Source organism: Ovis canadensis, chromosome 14 (assembly GCF_042477335.2).
Source record: "Ovis canadensis isolate MfBH-ARS-UI-01 breed Bighorn chromosome 14, ARS-UI_OviCan_v2, whole genome shotgun sequence".
Lineage (NCBI taxonomy): Eukaryota > Metazoa > Chordata > Mammalia > Artiodactyla > Bovidae > Ovis > Ovis canadensis.
This window is the reverse complement of record NC_091258.1, coordinates 51,838,404-51,854,142: the sequence shown is the minus strand read 5'-3', so window position 1 is coordinate 51,854,142 and position 15,739 is coordinate 51,838,404.

Here is a 15,739-nt window from a genome sequence, read left to right as displayed (position 1 = left end):
AATTCTTCACCATAAATAACTCATTTGAGTCAAGAGGAACAGTAACAAAACAAAACACTGATATATAGAGAGAAAGTTTATGGAACTTTCTCCTTAAAAAAAATCTTTTTCTTTGCCTGTGATATTTAGGGGAGGCTAGCCTTCCTCTTTATGACTTAAAAAAAAAAACGACCAGGTATTTGCTTATTAATGGAAAAAAGCATACTATGGATTAAATAAATGGTCTGGGGGAGGATTTCCCCCATAAAAAGAACTTCTGAAGGGTTTCCCTGTTTTTGAAAAACAACGGAGAAGACAGAGTTGTGCCTTGATTATTTAACAAAATACAGAATGGTTATATATACTGTAAGGATGAGGCAGTACCAACCACGTCGACTTCTATCGGCTCTACTCCAATAAGCAGGCAACGCTCCTCAGCAGTTGCTAGTTTTGCTGCGGGCTTTCCCTGCCCCCCCTTTGCACCAGTGCGAAAGGCAGAGTGTGCCAAGCGGCTGGCGTCTGTACCCTGTGGGAAAAGTTAACTGTAATTCTTCGGCTTTTAAAATCAATTAACCCGTGTGTTAATTAACGTCAAGTCGACGGGAGGAGGAGGAGAAGAAGAAGGGGAGGGAGGGAGAAAAGAAAAAAAGCTGCAAGGGCGGATGGCAGAAGAGTTGGCACCGTGCCATCCATTCAGGGGCAACGCCACAGTTTCGTGCGATAGCAGCAGCGGGTATATGTTACGGGGGCCCTGTATGCGGGCCAGACAGTGCGGTAAAGCCAAGGGAGATTATCCAGACCCCCAGGAGCGAACAGCGAGCAGCAACCGAAGGCGCAAGTGCCAGGATTACAGCCTGGGCTGCTCCAACCACGAGCCCTTCCTCGGACCCAGGGACTTGGCTACTTGGGGTTTGGGGATCTTCCACACCAAAGAGGCACAAAGCTGACTTTAATCACTTGTTTTCCTTTAAACTTGATTCTGCCGCATTGGAGTCGGCACAGCGGATGCTTTCACACCCAGCAAGACAAAGGCCGTCGTCTCCGCCATGACACTGTTCCGTTCCAAGCAGAGGCCGGGATCCTGGACTCCTTGAAAAATCAAAAGAAACAAGGAAAACAAACAACAAATGCAGCAACAAACAAAAAATTAACAGCCACAAAATTTGTGTGCCCATTTGCCCATGCCAGGGGTGAGCTGGGCATCTGTTACAGCAGAAGGGCGCTTTTTTTGGGGGGGCATGCTGTTGGCTTGTTTGCTATTCAACTTCGTTTATAATTAACTTTAAAAAAAAAAAAACACCATTCAGCCTAGTCAACAACAAACAAAGAGAAAAAGCAGACATCGGAAGAGAAATGCCATAGGGAGCGGCATGAATGCATGCCACAGCCGGTGCCACTTGCCATTCGGAAACCTCAGGGAGAGGTGCCAATTCTACAGCTCGGAAGAAGGCAGAGAAGGGAGCAGAAAGATCTACAGGCAGAAATCATAAGGAAAGAACACCGCTTCTACAAGCCTGGACTGCGATTGCACGGCAGCTTCTGCTGGGAGGAGAGGGAATATTCAAATGGAGATATAGATGGGTATAAATTAAAAGATGGGCACTTATCGACTGCATATAGACACATGTGTAAGGTTGTATGTATATATAAATACACTTATTTTCAGGCAGTTTAAATGTTTAGACGTGTGTCTGTTCTGTGGTTGGAAGTATGGGTATGTATATAGATAGGTGTATATGTTTATGCATATACACATGTGGGATGTGTGCATGTGTGAGTAAAAGGAGAAGATGGAGAAAGAGACAGAAGGAAACGTGTGTATGTGCATGTATGTGTGTGCATACATCCCACTTTTTTTGACCCAGGTATACACAGGAGACAAAATAAAAATCATACTCCAGCAGCAAGCAGGCAGAGATTTATCTACATTCACTGCTATCACCAGGGAGATGAATGGGGCCGATCCGAAGCCCTTTTACAGGATCCACTATGGGAGTGGAGGAGGAGGAGGGATGCCACACAGACATGCACAAACTTGAAGGCAGAGTGCTTTGGAAGGTGCTATTTAGGAAACCCTGGTGGCATAACACAGGGGAGAAAAAGGGTTGAAAGAGGCTTGTTTCTCTCTATGTTTTAGGTTTTTTTTTTTTTTTTTTAATCTGAAAAAGGGTTTCAGGAAACGACTGGTACTTACGTTGTCTGCGTTGCTGTGGATCCTGAAAGGTGTTCTGTTGGCACCGGGCGCTGAGCCAGGGGCAGCCACTGGAAACAAAAGGGAGAGACAAAAAATAAATAAATAAAGTCATTCAATGGGAATATTAATTGCTGCTCTTGTGGATTTTACAAAACACACAAACTGTTTTTTCTTTTTTTTTTTTTAAATGTGGATTGGCGCGTGTCCCTTTCGCATGGAATATACAAGTAGTATGGGATTTACAGCCCAGTACAGGACTCAGGATTAACCGCGCTGGCATCTTTTGGGCATATTCTTCCTTTTAATGAATGAGCTTTCGCTGTTAATGAGGAATAATCGTTTGGCTAATGAGCTTTGAAACATTAAGAGAAAAGAGGTTTTTTTCTTTTCCGTTAATCGCTCTGGTGCGACTGCATGGATGGATTACAAAAGACAGCGATAGGAATGCAGTACAAAGGGGGGGAACTTCTCCTGGAGAGGGAGAAGCACCGAGATGGGTGATGTGTCTCTGCATCTTTCCTTCCTTCTCCTTTCACTCTCTACCAACTGCTATGGGTTTCCATAACTCCGCAATCAAAGTGGATGGTCTGGGAAGGATTATTACAAAGAGTGAAGCCTCCGCTGTTAATGTCTCCAGTGTTTAATCATCATACAGTAGAATGGTTTTATGCATATTTCATTTGCATATCATTAAACCGTGTTAGCAAGGGGCGTTCAGAGCCAGGAGAAGTACAAAGTTGGGGAGAGAGGGAAGAAAAAAAGGTCCCTATGATGCTTATCTTCAAACGGGGACTTGTTCCATGATCTGTCTTCTACTTTTGCTAAAATCATTATGACTTGAAAACCTTTGAAGTTGGATACAACCTTGGATTCTTCTAATTCCTGCAGAGCGGTATATTTTTAAAAACAGCAGAAATGTTCCTGTACTAGACAATTAAAGGAATATAAACTCCAGTGGGTTGAAACTAGTAGCTCTTTGGGGGATGCAGTGGCACAGGCTTCTACAAATACCAACACTTAAAAAAAAAATAAAGAGCATCATACTAAAACAAAGAAAATGAAGACTCTCCAGTATTAACGTGTGGATTATATTTGTTTCTTTTGGGGGGTAATGAACTAAAGAGAATGAAGAAGCCATCGGTAATTTATCCCTTCATTAATGAACAGTCACCTTTTTGTATGTGTTTGTTTTTGTTCTTTCATTTTGAAGAGGGATGTTGTCACTTTTGAAGCGATTAGTCAATTATTCTGTTGCTCTGATCTTTTTCCCCTGCAACCGACAGGAAAGAAAGGTGGTGGTTAGGGAATAGTGTGTATTGGAAGGATTTGTGGGGAGAGAAGGAATACAGTGAGTTCTTTGTAGATCTAATACATGCACAACATATTAATTGGGAGCTTTTAAAGCTCCCTCAATAGGCTATTTCATTCCTGGTAAAACAGCAGCTGGTTAGCCACTGTTGGTGACTCTTCAGATATCACTTTAAGTATTTTTATTCTGTCGCTGTTGTTATTGTCGCCTTGTTTTGTTTTTCCTCAGTCAAGATGAGAATATAATGTCTTCCATTCCTTCTTTATTGAGTGTCTTCTCTTCTCTATCTTCTTCACTTCCAATTTCCAATCTGTAAAACAGTGTTGCTTAATACTGAATTCTGGTACACAGTCTAACTGGCACAAGTTGATTTGGAAATGAGATGCTGTTTTATATTTAAATTATCCCCGCTCCTCCCTTATCCTTCCAAGCTTTGTCTCTGCTATGAATATTCAGATGAGGCATGATGTGATTACACTGTACAATTACTCCTATCCACGGTGGTGGCAAGGGCTGCTGGGGAGGCAGGGAGCCAGACAACCTCCAGGCCGATTCAGAGTTTGTTTTTGGTATTTTTCCTGTCTCCTTCGCACTGCAGCACATGCAGATGTCGCTGTTGTTCTTTATAAAGCCCTAATGATATGCAAAAGCATAACTACTTGGTTTGGATGCAGAGCATCAACGAAATATTATGGATGTCTTTAAGAAAGGGGGAGAGAAAAATCCTGACTGAAGGAATGTCCACATAAATTATTTTTATTTAAATGAATTCAAGGGATAGGGTGAGAGCAAGTCAGAAGGAGTCACATGGAAAACATGCATACTATTAATATGCATAAAGAGTTCTCACTGTGGAGAACCTCCTCACCGCAGCTCATGGGACAAACTGGTTCATTAGGAAATAGCTCAGAGCGACTACAACACTTTGCTATTTCCATTTTTTCCCTTATATTAAATAGAGTCAGACTGATGTGTTTTCTTTGCATGGCAGCAACGAGATGAAGCCAGTCTGTGAAATCTGCTGCCCAAATAGCATTTTAATGGAAACTGGAACTAAACAAGGGCATGGATTTGGAAGGGAGGGGAGAAGAAAGAATATATGAAGAGGAGTATATTCAGAGCCACAGCATAATACTTTGTAGTACAGATTTTCAGAAACCGTCTTTGGTTTTTCATTAGTCTCAGATGGGGCTCCTGTTACGGGGAGTTGTTGGGGTTTATCAAGATGAGCACCAAGACAGGCCCTTCTAGGTCTGTGGCTGAGGAAACAAGCGGCAACTTGGTGCCTGCCCCCCCGCAGCTGTCTACGGCTCGGAAGCCAAAATCACAGCTACTCCCAATTTGGGGATTCAGTAAAGTGCCTCCTGGTCCAGGTATTTGTGACAGAGGGAATGCTTGGTGCTATCACAGTATATGGTGCTAAAGAGCAGATGGGATCATCTGGGGTAGGCCTGATACTGTTGGTGCTGGTTAATTCTCAGGGTAAAGATTACTGTGTTTTCTAACATTTTCAGGGTATTAAAATGATCAGTGTGGATTAGTGCATGTTTATGATGAACAGAGAGGAGCAAATAGTGAATGAACCTATTGGGTGGATTCAGAACTGATTAAGTATTTAGAATATTACTAATGGCCTCGATGAATTCACAAAGGAAAACTAAGCAAGAAGCAGAATTCAGAAAAAAAGAGATTTCATTACTTCCCTTAGTCAGGTGTACTTTAATAATTCATATTAAAATAATTTTATATCTCTGTTTAAATTACCAAAAGAAAGACAGTTTTGCTTTGGTTTGTGTACCAGCACAGATTTCTATTTGGTGGCATGATGTTGACCTGAAACTGGTCTCTATTTATCATTATGAGCAGGTAAAGTGAAAGTGAAAGTGAGCAAGTAAGCGTGTTCTAAATTCTGTTGCTTTTCGCCCATTCATTTCCCAAACTTCCACTTATGAGTGTCCTTTATAACACATACACACATACACACACTCTCAACTGTTACAGTGTACCAAACTACAGAGTACAATGAATTAATGTGGAGAATGGCTATTTAATCTGAATCAGGCCCTTAAACTTCTTATTTTCTCTGTCTCTGTTGACAGTATTATGGGTATTAAATATTGAAACAAATCATGTTAAGAATTTAGCACAGTATTTGAATATAACAACACTAACAATGTTAGATTTTATCTTTGCTATATTATTGTTATTTCAGTGTATTGATTGGTATTAGGAGTGGGTTGCCATTTCCTTCTCCAAGAGAGAAATAAGGTAAAGGAAATAATATTTACTCTTTACTGCTACTACTAAATAGCAATGCAGGTAAAAGATTTAGTGAGAAAGCATTAAATGGGGCTTCTGTGGTAGCTCAGATGGTAAAGAATCTGCCTGCAATGCAGGAGACCTGGGTTCGATCCCCAAGTTGGGAAGATCCCCTGGAGGAGGAAATGGCAAGCCACTCCAGTATTCTTGTCTGGAGAATTCCATGGACAGAACATGGGGTCCCAAAGAGTAAGACATGACTGAGCAACTAACACTTTTACTTTTCATGGCAGACAGATTGTGATTTATCAATAATCAAAAGTCAAACTACAGCTCATATTAATGCAGTTCATAATATACCTATGAAAGTGTTCCTTTAAAAATGTATGTGTAATTCTGAAATGATGATCATGGCACATAGTATCTAAGTCTAATAAGAGAGTCCTATCCTGTTTGCTGTGGAGGGCTATGGGAACTGAGAGGAGAGCTGTGGGAGCTGAGAGGTGCTCATTATTTACCATATTGACAGGCAAGTCCAACTTTCAGTCTTTTAAAAAAAAGATAGTTTTGAATAGGTAATATATTAACTATTTTAAGCATCAATAATTTAAATAACTTAGAAAGCAAAAAGTCTCCCCCCTTCTCCTCTTCTATCCATGAGTTTCTAACCTCACCCTCAAATTGGTAATCAGTTACTGGTTTCTCATTTATCCTTCCAGATATTAACATATTATGCCCAGATATTAATAACATATTTTCCTTCCCACTTTTTACACGAATGGTAGTTTTTACAAAGGGATTCCTTATAATTTCCTGCAAATGCAATGAATTCATCTCTAAGTAGATAGCTTAAGTTTTCATTTCCAGTAATCACGTCCACTAATTTTTGTCTTTAACTTGGTAAGAACATGTAGCATGATGTTGAACAGAGTGCAAGTGGTGAAAGTGAATATTCTTGCCTTGCTTCCAATCTTAGGAGACATCATTGCCTTGTTTCTGAATTTAGGAGAGAAATAATCCAGCCTTTTATCATTAACAAAAATGCCCTTTATCAAGTGGAAGAGGTATTCTTCTATTCCCAGTTGCTAAGAACTTTTTTTTAATGGTTAAATTTTGTCAAATGCCTTTTTTGCCTCTACTGAAATAGGTTCAAAGTTGTTGTCATGATGAATCACAATGATTTTTGTATGTTAAACCAACCTTGCAGTCCTTGAAAAACCCACTTGCTCATGATGTATTTATCTTTCAATATATTGCAATATTTTACCTGCTAATATCTTGCTAAAGGATTTTGAACCCATGTTCATGACAGAAATTGGGCTATAATTTTCTTTTCTTGAAATGACTTTGGTATTGTTATAAGGGTCTTGGTATCTTTATGAAATGAATTGAAGAGTGTTCCTTCCCTTCCGTTATACTCTGAAAAGGTTCGTGTAAGCTTGTCATTGTTTTGTACTTAAACATTGGATAGTGAAGCTATAGGCCTAAAAATTGTGGACAATTTTTCAATTATAAATTCAATATTTAAGACAATAATCTAGGACTATTTAATTTTCATTTTTTTTGTATCAATTTTGGTAAGCTGTGTTTTTCAAGGAATTTGTCTGTTTCATCTTAGTTATCAAATTGATCAGAACAAAGTTGTCCAATATTTCATTATCTATTTTTTATGTGTCAAAACTTTAGTAATGTCCTCTCTTTCATTTGTGATATTAGTAAGCTGCATTTTCTTTTTTCTTGTTTTTTTCAAAAATTAATTTTATTCATCTTTTCAATGGATCGACTTCTATCTATTGATCTTCTTTTGATTTCTACTCTAAATTTTACAATTCCCTTCCTTTTACTTATTTTTAAATTGCAATGTTCACTTTAGTTTTCTAGACATTGAATTTTGTATTGGGGTATAGTCAATTATCAGTGCTGTGATAGTTTCAGGTGAACAGCAAAGGGACTCAGCCATGCATATACACGTATCCATTCTCCCTCAAGCTCTCTTCTCATCCAGGCTGCCACATAACATTTAGCAGAGTTCCATGTGCTAGACAGTAGGTCCTTATGGATAACCAGCAAGGGCCTTTCTTTAACTTATTTTGGGTTTGATTTGCTTCCCTTTTTCTAGATTCACAAGGTTGAATCTCAGAAAATTCACTTTACACTTTTCTTCTTTTCTAATATAGATGTGAGCTGTGTTTAGTTGCTCAGTCGTGTCCGACTCTTTGTGACCCCGTGGACTGTAGCCTGCCAGGATCCTCTGTCCATGGGATTCTCCAGGCAACAAAACTGGAGTGGGTTGCCATGCCCTTCTCCAGGGGATCTTCCCGATGACCCAGCAATTGAACCAGGGTCTCCTGCAGGTGGATTCTTTACCAGCTGAGCTACCAGGGAAGCCCCAATGCAGATGTGTAAACCCATAAATCTCCCTCTAAGGACTGCTTTAGTTGTATCCCATGTACTTTCATAGTGAAAGTGGAAGTGTTAGTCGCACAGTCATGTCCAACTCTTTGCGATCCCATGGACTGTAGCCTGCCAGGCTGCTCTGTCCATGGGATACTCCAGGCAAGAATACTGGAGTGAATTGCCATTTCCTTCTCCAGGGATCTTCCTGACCCAGGGATCAAAACCAGGTCTTCAACATTGCAGGCACATTCTTTATCATCTGAGCTACACTGTAAACCAAACTAACGTTTCATAAGATGTGTATTCATTATCATTATATTGTTATTTGTGATTTCTTCTTGAAAGGGAAAGTCACTCAGCTGTGTCCAACTCTTTGCAACCCCATGGACTGTACAGTCCATAGAATTCTCCAGGCCAGAATACTGGAGTGGATAGCTGTTCCCTTCTCCAGTGGATCATCCCAACCTAGGGTTCGAACCCAGGTCTCCTGCATTGCAGGCAGATTCTTCACTAGCTGAGTTACCAGGGAAGCCCTGGACACTGTATTATTTATAAGCGTGTTGTTCAATTTCCGAACATTCAGTTACTTTTCTAGGTATCTTACTACTGTGAAATTCTAATTAAATACCACTGTATTCACGGAATATATTCTATGTAATTTCAACTCAAGATTTGTTTTATGGCCCAACACACAGTCTATTTATTTGAAGTGGTATGTGCACTTGAGAAAAATGAATATTCTGCTGCTGTTGGTTTCCTCTATTATACAACTGATTTCCATCTAATTCATTTCTGCCCTTATTGTTTTTTTTTCCTGCTATTTTCTTCAGGATTCCTTTGCTATTCTTCTTCTAATTTCTTGATAAGATAGTTATATCACTGATTTTTAGCCTTTTTTCTTTTTTAAATTTTTATTATTTTTTTAAATTTATTTTTTTAATTTTAAAATCTTTAATTCTTACATGCATTCCCAAACATGAACCCCCCTCCCACCTCCCTCCCCATAACATCTCTCTGGGTCATCCCCATGCACCAGCCCCAAGCATGCTGTATCCTGCGTCACACATATACTGGCGATTCAATTCTTACATGATAGTATACATGTTAGAATGCCATTCTCCCAAATCCTCCCACCCTCTCCCTCTCCCTCTGAGTCCAAAAGTCCGTTATACACATCTGTGTCTTTTTTGCTGTCTTGCATACAGGGTCGTCATTGCCATCTTTCTAAATTCCATATATATGTGTTAGTATACTGTATTGGTGTTTTTCTTTCTGGCTTACTTCACTCTGTATAATCGGCTCCAGTTTCATCCATCTCATCAGAACTGATTCAAATGAATTCTTTTTAACAGCTGAGTAATACTCCATTGTGTATATGTACCACAGCTTTCTTATCCATTCATCTGCTGATGGACATCTAGGTTGTTTCCATGTCCTGGCTATTATAAACAGTGCTGCGATGAACATTGGGGTACATGTGTCTCTTTCAATTCTGGTTTCCTCGGTGTGTATGCCCAGCGGTGGGATTGCTGGGTCATAAGGTAGTTCTATTTGCAATTTTTTAAGGAATCTCCACACTGTTCTCCATAGTGGCTGTACTAGTTTGCATTCCCACCAACAGTGTAGGAGGGTTCCCTTTTCTCCACACCCTCTCCAGCATTTATTGCTTGCAGACTTTTGGATCGCAGCCATTCTGACTGGTGTGAAGTGGTACCTCATTGTGGTTTTGATTTGCATTTCTCTAATAATGAGTGATGTTGAACATCTTTTCATGTGTTTGTTAGCCATCCATATGTCTTCTTTGGAGAAATGTCTATTTAGTTCTTTGGCCCATTTTTTGATTGGGTCGTTTATTTTTCTGGAATTGAGCTGCATAAGTTGCTTGTATATTTTTGAGATTAGTTGTTTGTCAGTTGCTTCATTTGCCATTATTTTCTCCCATTCAGAAGGCTGTCTTTTCACCTTGCTTATATTTTCCTTTGTTGTGCAGAAGCTTTTAATTTTAATTAGGTTCCATTTGTTTATTTTTGCTTTTATTTCCAGAATTCTGGGAGGTGGATCATAGAGGATCCTGCTGTGATTTATGTCGGAGAGTGTTTTGCCTGTGTTCTCCTCTAGGAGTTTTATAGTTTCTGGTCTTACATTTAGATCTTTAATCCATTTTGAGTTTATTTTTGTGTGCGGTGTTAGAAAGTGATCTAGTTTCATTCTTTTACAAGTGGTTAACCAGTTTTCCCAGCACCACTTGTTAAAGAGATTGTCTTTACTCCATTGTATATTCTTGCCTCTTTTGTCAAAGATAAGGTGTCCATATGTGTGTGGATTTATCTCTGGGCTTTCTATTTTGTTCCATTGATCTATATGTCTGTCTTTGTGCCAGTACCATACTGTTTTGAGACTGTGGCTTTGTAGTAGAGCCTGAAGTCAGGCAAATTGATTCCTCCAGTTCCATTCTTCTTTCTCAAGATTGCTTTGGCAATTCAAGGTTTCTTGTATTTCCATACAAACCTTGAAATTATTTGTTCTAGTTCTGTGAAAAATATGGCTGGTAGCTTGATAGGGATTGCATTGAATTTGTAAATTGCTTTGGGTAGTATACTCATTTTCACTATATTGATTCTTCTGATCCATGAACATGGTATATTTCTCCATCTATTAGTGTCCTCTTTGATTTCTTTCATCAGTGTTTTATAGGTCTTTATCAGTATATATAGGTCTTTAGTTTCTTTGGGTAGATATATTCCTAAGCATTTTATTCTTTTCGTTGCAATGGTGAATGGAGTTGTTTCCTTAATTTCTTTTTCTACTTTCTCATTATTAGTGTATAGGAGTGCAAGGGATTTCTGTGTGTTGATTTTATATCCTGCAACTTTACTATATTCATTGATTAGCTCTAGTAATTTTCTGGTGGAGTCTTTAGGGTTTTCTATGTAGAGGATCATGTCATCTGCAAACAGTGAAAGCTTCACTTCTTCTTTTCCAATTTGGATTCCTTTTATTTCTTTTTCTGCTCTGATTGCTGTAGCCAAAACTTCCAGAACTATGTTGAATAGTAGCGGTGAAAGTGGGCACCCTTGTCTTGTTCCTGACTTTAGGGGAAATGCTTTCAATTTTTCACCATTGAGGATAATGTTTGCTGTGGGTTTGTCGTATATAGCTTTTATTATGTTGAGGTATGTTCCTTCTATTCCTGCTTTCTGGAGAGTTTTTATCATAAATGGATGTTGAATTTTGTCAAAGGCCTTCTCTGCATCTATTGAGATAATCATATGGTTTTTATTTTTCATTTTGTTAATGTGGTGAATTACATTGATTGATTTGAGGATATTGAAGAATCCTTGCATCCCTGGGATAAAGCCCATTTGGTCATGGTGTATGATCTTTTTAATGTGTTGTTGGATTTTGTTTGCTAGAATTTTGTTGAGGATTTTTGCATCTATGTTCATCAGTGATATTAGCCTGTAGTTTTCTTTTTTTGTGACATCTTTGTCAGGTTTTGGTATTAGGGTGATGGTGGCCTCATAGAATGAGTTTGGAAGTTTACTTTCCTCTGCAATTTTCTGGAAGAGTTTGAGTAGGATAGGTGTTAGCTCTTCTCGAAATTTTTGGTAGAATTCAGCTGTGAAGCTGTCTGGACCTGGGCTTTTGTTTGCTGGAAGATTTCTGATTACAGTTTCAATTTCCGTGCTTGTGATGGGTCTGTTAAGATTTTCTATTTCTTCCTGGTTCAGTTTTGGAAAATTGTACTTTTCTGAGAATTTGTCCATTTCTTCCACGTTGTCCATTTTATTGGCATACAACTGCTGATAGTAGTCTCTTATGATCCTTTGTATTTCTGTGTTGTCTGTTGTGATCTCTCCATTTTCATTTCTAATTTTATTGATTTGATTTTTCTCTCTTTGCTTCTTGATGACTCTGGCTAATGATTTGTCAATTTTATTTATCCTTTCAAAGAACCAGCTTTTGGCTTTGCTGATTTTTGCTATGGTCTCTTTTGTTTCTTTTGCATTTATTTCTGCCCTAATTTTTAAGATTTCTTTCCTTCTACTAGCTCTGGGGTTCTCCATTTCTTCCTTTTCTAGTTGCTTTAGTAGCCTTTTTTCTTTTTAAACATTTATTCAAAGGCTGTAAATTTTCCTCTAAGCATTGCTTTGGTTTGTCATATATTCATTATTATTTGATTCAAAATATTTTATTTGCTCTTTGGTCCATAGCCTTTTAGAAGTATATGGCTTAAGTTCCACACCTTTAGGGATTCACAAAACTTTTAGTTTTTACTTTTATTGATTTTTAGCTTCTTAGTGCTTTCCAGGTCTCTGTGGTCATAGTCAACTCCAGATAATTTAAATTTACTTTTGAGAGTTGCATTATAGTAAACTTTGGTAAATATTTACTTGAAAAGAATGTACCACTGTCAGGTGCATTGTGTTGCATATAACTAAGTCATGTTGAATAATTATGTTGTTTAGTTAATCTATATTCTTACTGATTTTTTTTGACTGCTTGTATAATTGTTTTATTGTTTACAAGAGGTGTGTTAAAAGTGTGTTACAGTCCTACACTGTGATGTGAATTTGTGTACTTTTTTTGTTGTAAATTGCTTTATATATTTTATGGCTATGTTATCAAGTGGACACAAATTAAGAAATTATATTGTGTTGAATTGATCCTTTAATAATTATGCCATATATATCTATCTCTTGCCTTAAAATCTATTTTGTCTAATTGTACTATAGTTGTTCTGGTCATATTTGTCCAGATCTGGCCATTGTTCTGGTATAGGTGGAGTATTTTTATCTTGTTTTTTTTTTTTTTTAACTTTATCTGTTTTTTAGTTAGATTTTATCTTTTATCCAATCTTAGAATTTTGACTTTTAACTGGAGAATTGAGTCAATTTATATGTAAAGTAGTTATTTATACATTTAAAATTTATACATATCACCTTATTATTTCCTATATTATCTGGTTTATGTTGTTTCACTCCTTTTTTTGCATTCCTTGAGATTAATCAAGCATTTTTGTTGTTCCACCTTCTTCTCTATTACCTTGTTAATAATACATGTTTTTACTGTTGAGTGTTACCCTAAATTCAATAACTTGCATCTCTGATTTATTATAATCTAGTAATTACAAATTAGTGCTTTTACCACTTCCCAGTTATACTAGACCCTTAGGTTAGTCTCATTTTGTTTACCACCATTTATGTTATTGTTAATACATGTATTTTATTGTTCATATATTTTAAACCTAGCAAGATACTTCCTTTTCCATAATGTACAGTTAAGATTCATTCAAATTTATTAACATATGTCCTTGTGCATTGCTTTTTCCTCCATTTCCACATTGTTTTCTCCCCCCTGCCCCCCACCAGGGGTTGCTTTGTTTCTATCTATAGAATTCCTTTCCCTTTGTTGTTGTTGTTTTAGGTGAGGTGTGCTGCTTGCTGAGTTCTTGTTCAGGTTTTATTTGCCTATAACATTTTTTCATCTCGTTTTGAAAGCTATTTTCACTGAGTATAGAATTTCAGATTTTTAGTTATTTTCTTTCAGCATATTAAAGATGTCATTCCATAGGATTTTTGGCCTCCATTATTTCTGTTGAGAAGTCAGCTGTCAGTCTTATTGTTGCTTCTATGAAATAATGTTTTTCTTTACCTTCATTTAAGATTTTTCTTCTCAGTTTTCATTTTCAGCAGTTCTACTAGTAGGCCAAGGTGTGCTTTTCCTCTTTTTTTTTTTGGCAAAATTAGACAGGATCAAATGATGCCTTTATTGTTTTTTTTTTTTTTCTGTTTCATACATGATATTTTACATTTCAATGCGATTCTTCCAAATTGTCCCACCCTCACCCTCTCCCACAGAGTCGAAAAGACTGTTCTATATATCTGTGTCTCTTTTGCTATCTTGCATACAGGGTTATCATTGCCATCTTTCTAAATCCTATATATATGTATTAGTATACTGTATTGGTGTTTTTCTTTCTGGCATACTTCACTCTGTATAATAGGCTCCAGTTTCATCCACCTCATTAGAATTGATTCAAATGTATTCTTTTTAATGGTTGAGTAATAATCCATTGTGTATATGTACCACAGCTTTCTTATCCATTCATCTGCTGATGGACACCTAGGTTGCTTCCATGTCCTGGCTATTATAAACAGTGCTGCGATGAACAGTGGGGTACATGTGTCTCTTTCAGTTCTGGTTTCCTTGGTCTGTATGCCCAGCCGTGGGACTGCTGAGTCATACGGCAGTTCTACTTCCAGTTTTTTAAGGAATCGCCACACTGTTCTCCATAGTGGCTGTACAAGTTTGCATCCCCACCAACAGTGTAACAGGGTTCCCTTTTCTCCACACTCTCTCCAGCATTCATTGCTTGTAGACTTTTGGATAGCAGCCATTCTGACTGGCGTGAAATGGTACCTCATTGTGGTTTTGATTTGCATTTCTCTGTTAATGAGTGATGTTGAGCATCTTTTCATGTGTTTGTTAGCCATCCATATGTCTTCTTTGGAGAAATGTCTATTTAGTTCTTTGGCCCATTTTTTTATTGGGTCATTTATTTTTCTGGAATTGAGCTGCAGGAGTTGCTTGTATATTTTTGAGATTAGTTGTTTGTCAGTTTCTTTATTGCTATTATTTTCTCCCATTCTGAAGGCTGTCTTTTCACCTTGCTTATAGTTTCTTTTGTTGTGCAGAAGCTTTTAAGTTCAATTAGGTCCCGTTTGTTTATTTTGCTTTTATTTCCAATATTCTGGGAGGTGGGTCATACAGGATCCTGCTGTGATTTATGTCGGAGAGTGTTTTGCCTATGTTCTCCTCTAGGAATTTTACAGTTTCTGGTTTTACATTTAGATCTTTAATTCATTTTGAGTTTATTTTTGTGTATGGTGTTAGAAAGTGTTCTAGTTTCATTCTTTTACAAGTGGTTGACCAGTTCTCCCAGCACCACTTGTTAAAGAGATTGTCTTTTCTCCATTGTATATTCTTGCCTCCTTTGTCAAAGATAAGGTGTCCATAGGTGTGTGGATTTATCTCTGGGCTTTCTATTTTGTTCCATTGATCTATATTCCTGGCTTTGTGCAAGTACCATACTGTCTTGATGACTGTGGCTTTGTAGTAGAGCCTGAAGTCAGGCAGGTTGATTCTTCCCGTTCCATTCTTTTTTCTCAAGATTGCTTTGGCTATTTGAGGTTTTTTGTATTTCCATACAAATTGTGAAATTATTTGTTCTAGCTCTGTGGAAAATACTGTTGGTAGCTTGATAGGGATTACATTGAATCTATAGATTGCTTTGGGTAGTATACTCATTTTCACTATATTGATTTTCCGATCCATGATCATGGTATATTTCTCCATCTATTAAAGTTCTCTTTGATTTCTTTCACCAGTGTTTTATAGTTTTCTATATATAGGTCTTTAGAAAGCATCACTATGAACAAAGCTAGTGGAAGTGATGTAATTCCAGTTAAGCTATTTAAAATCCTGAAAGATGATGCTGTGAAAGTGCTGCACTCAATATGCCAGCAAATTTGGGAAACTCAGCAGTGGCCACAGGACTGGAAAAGGTCAGTTTTCATTCCAATTCCAAAGAAAAGCAA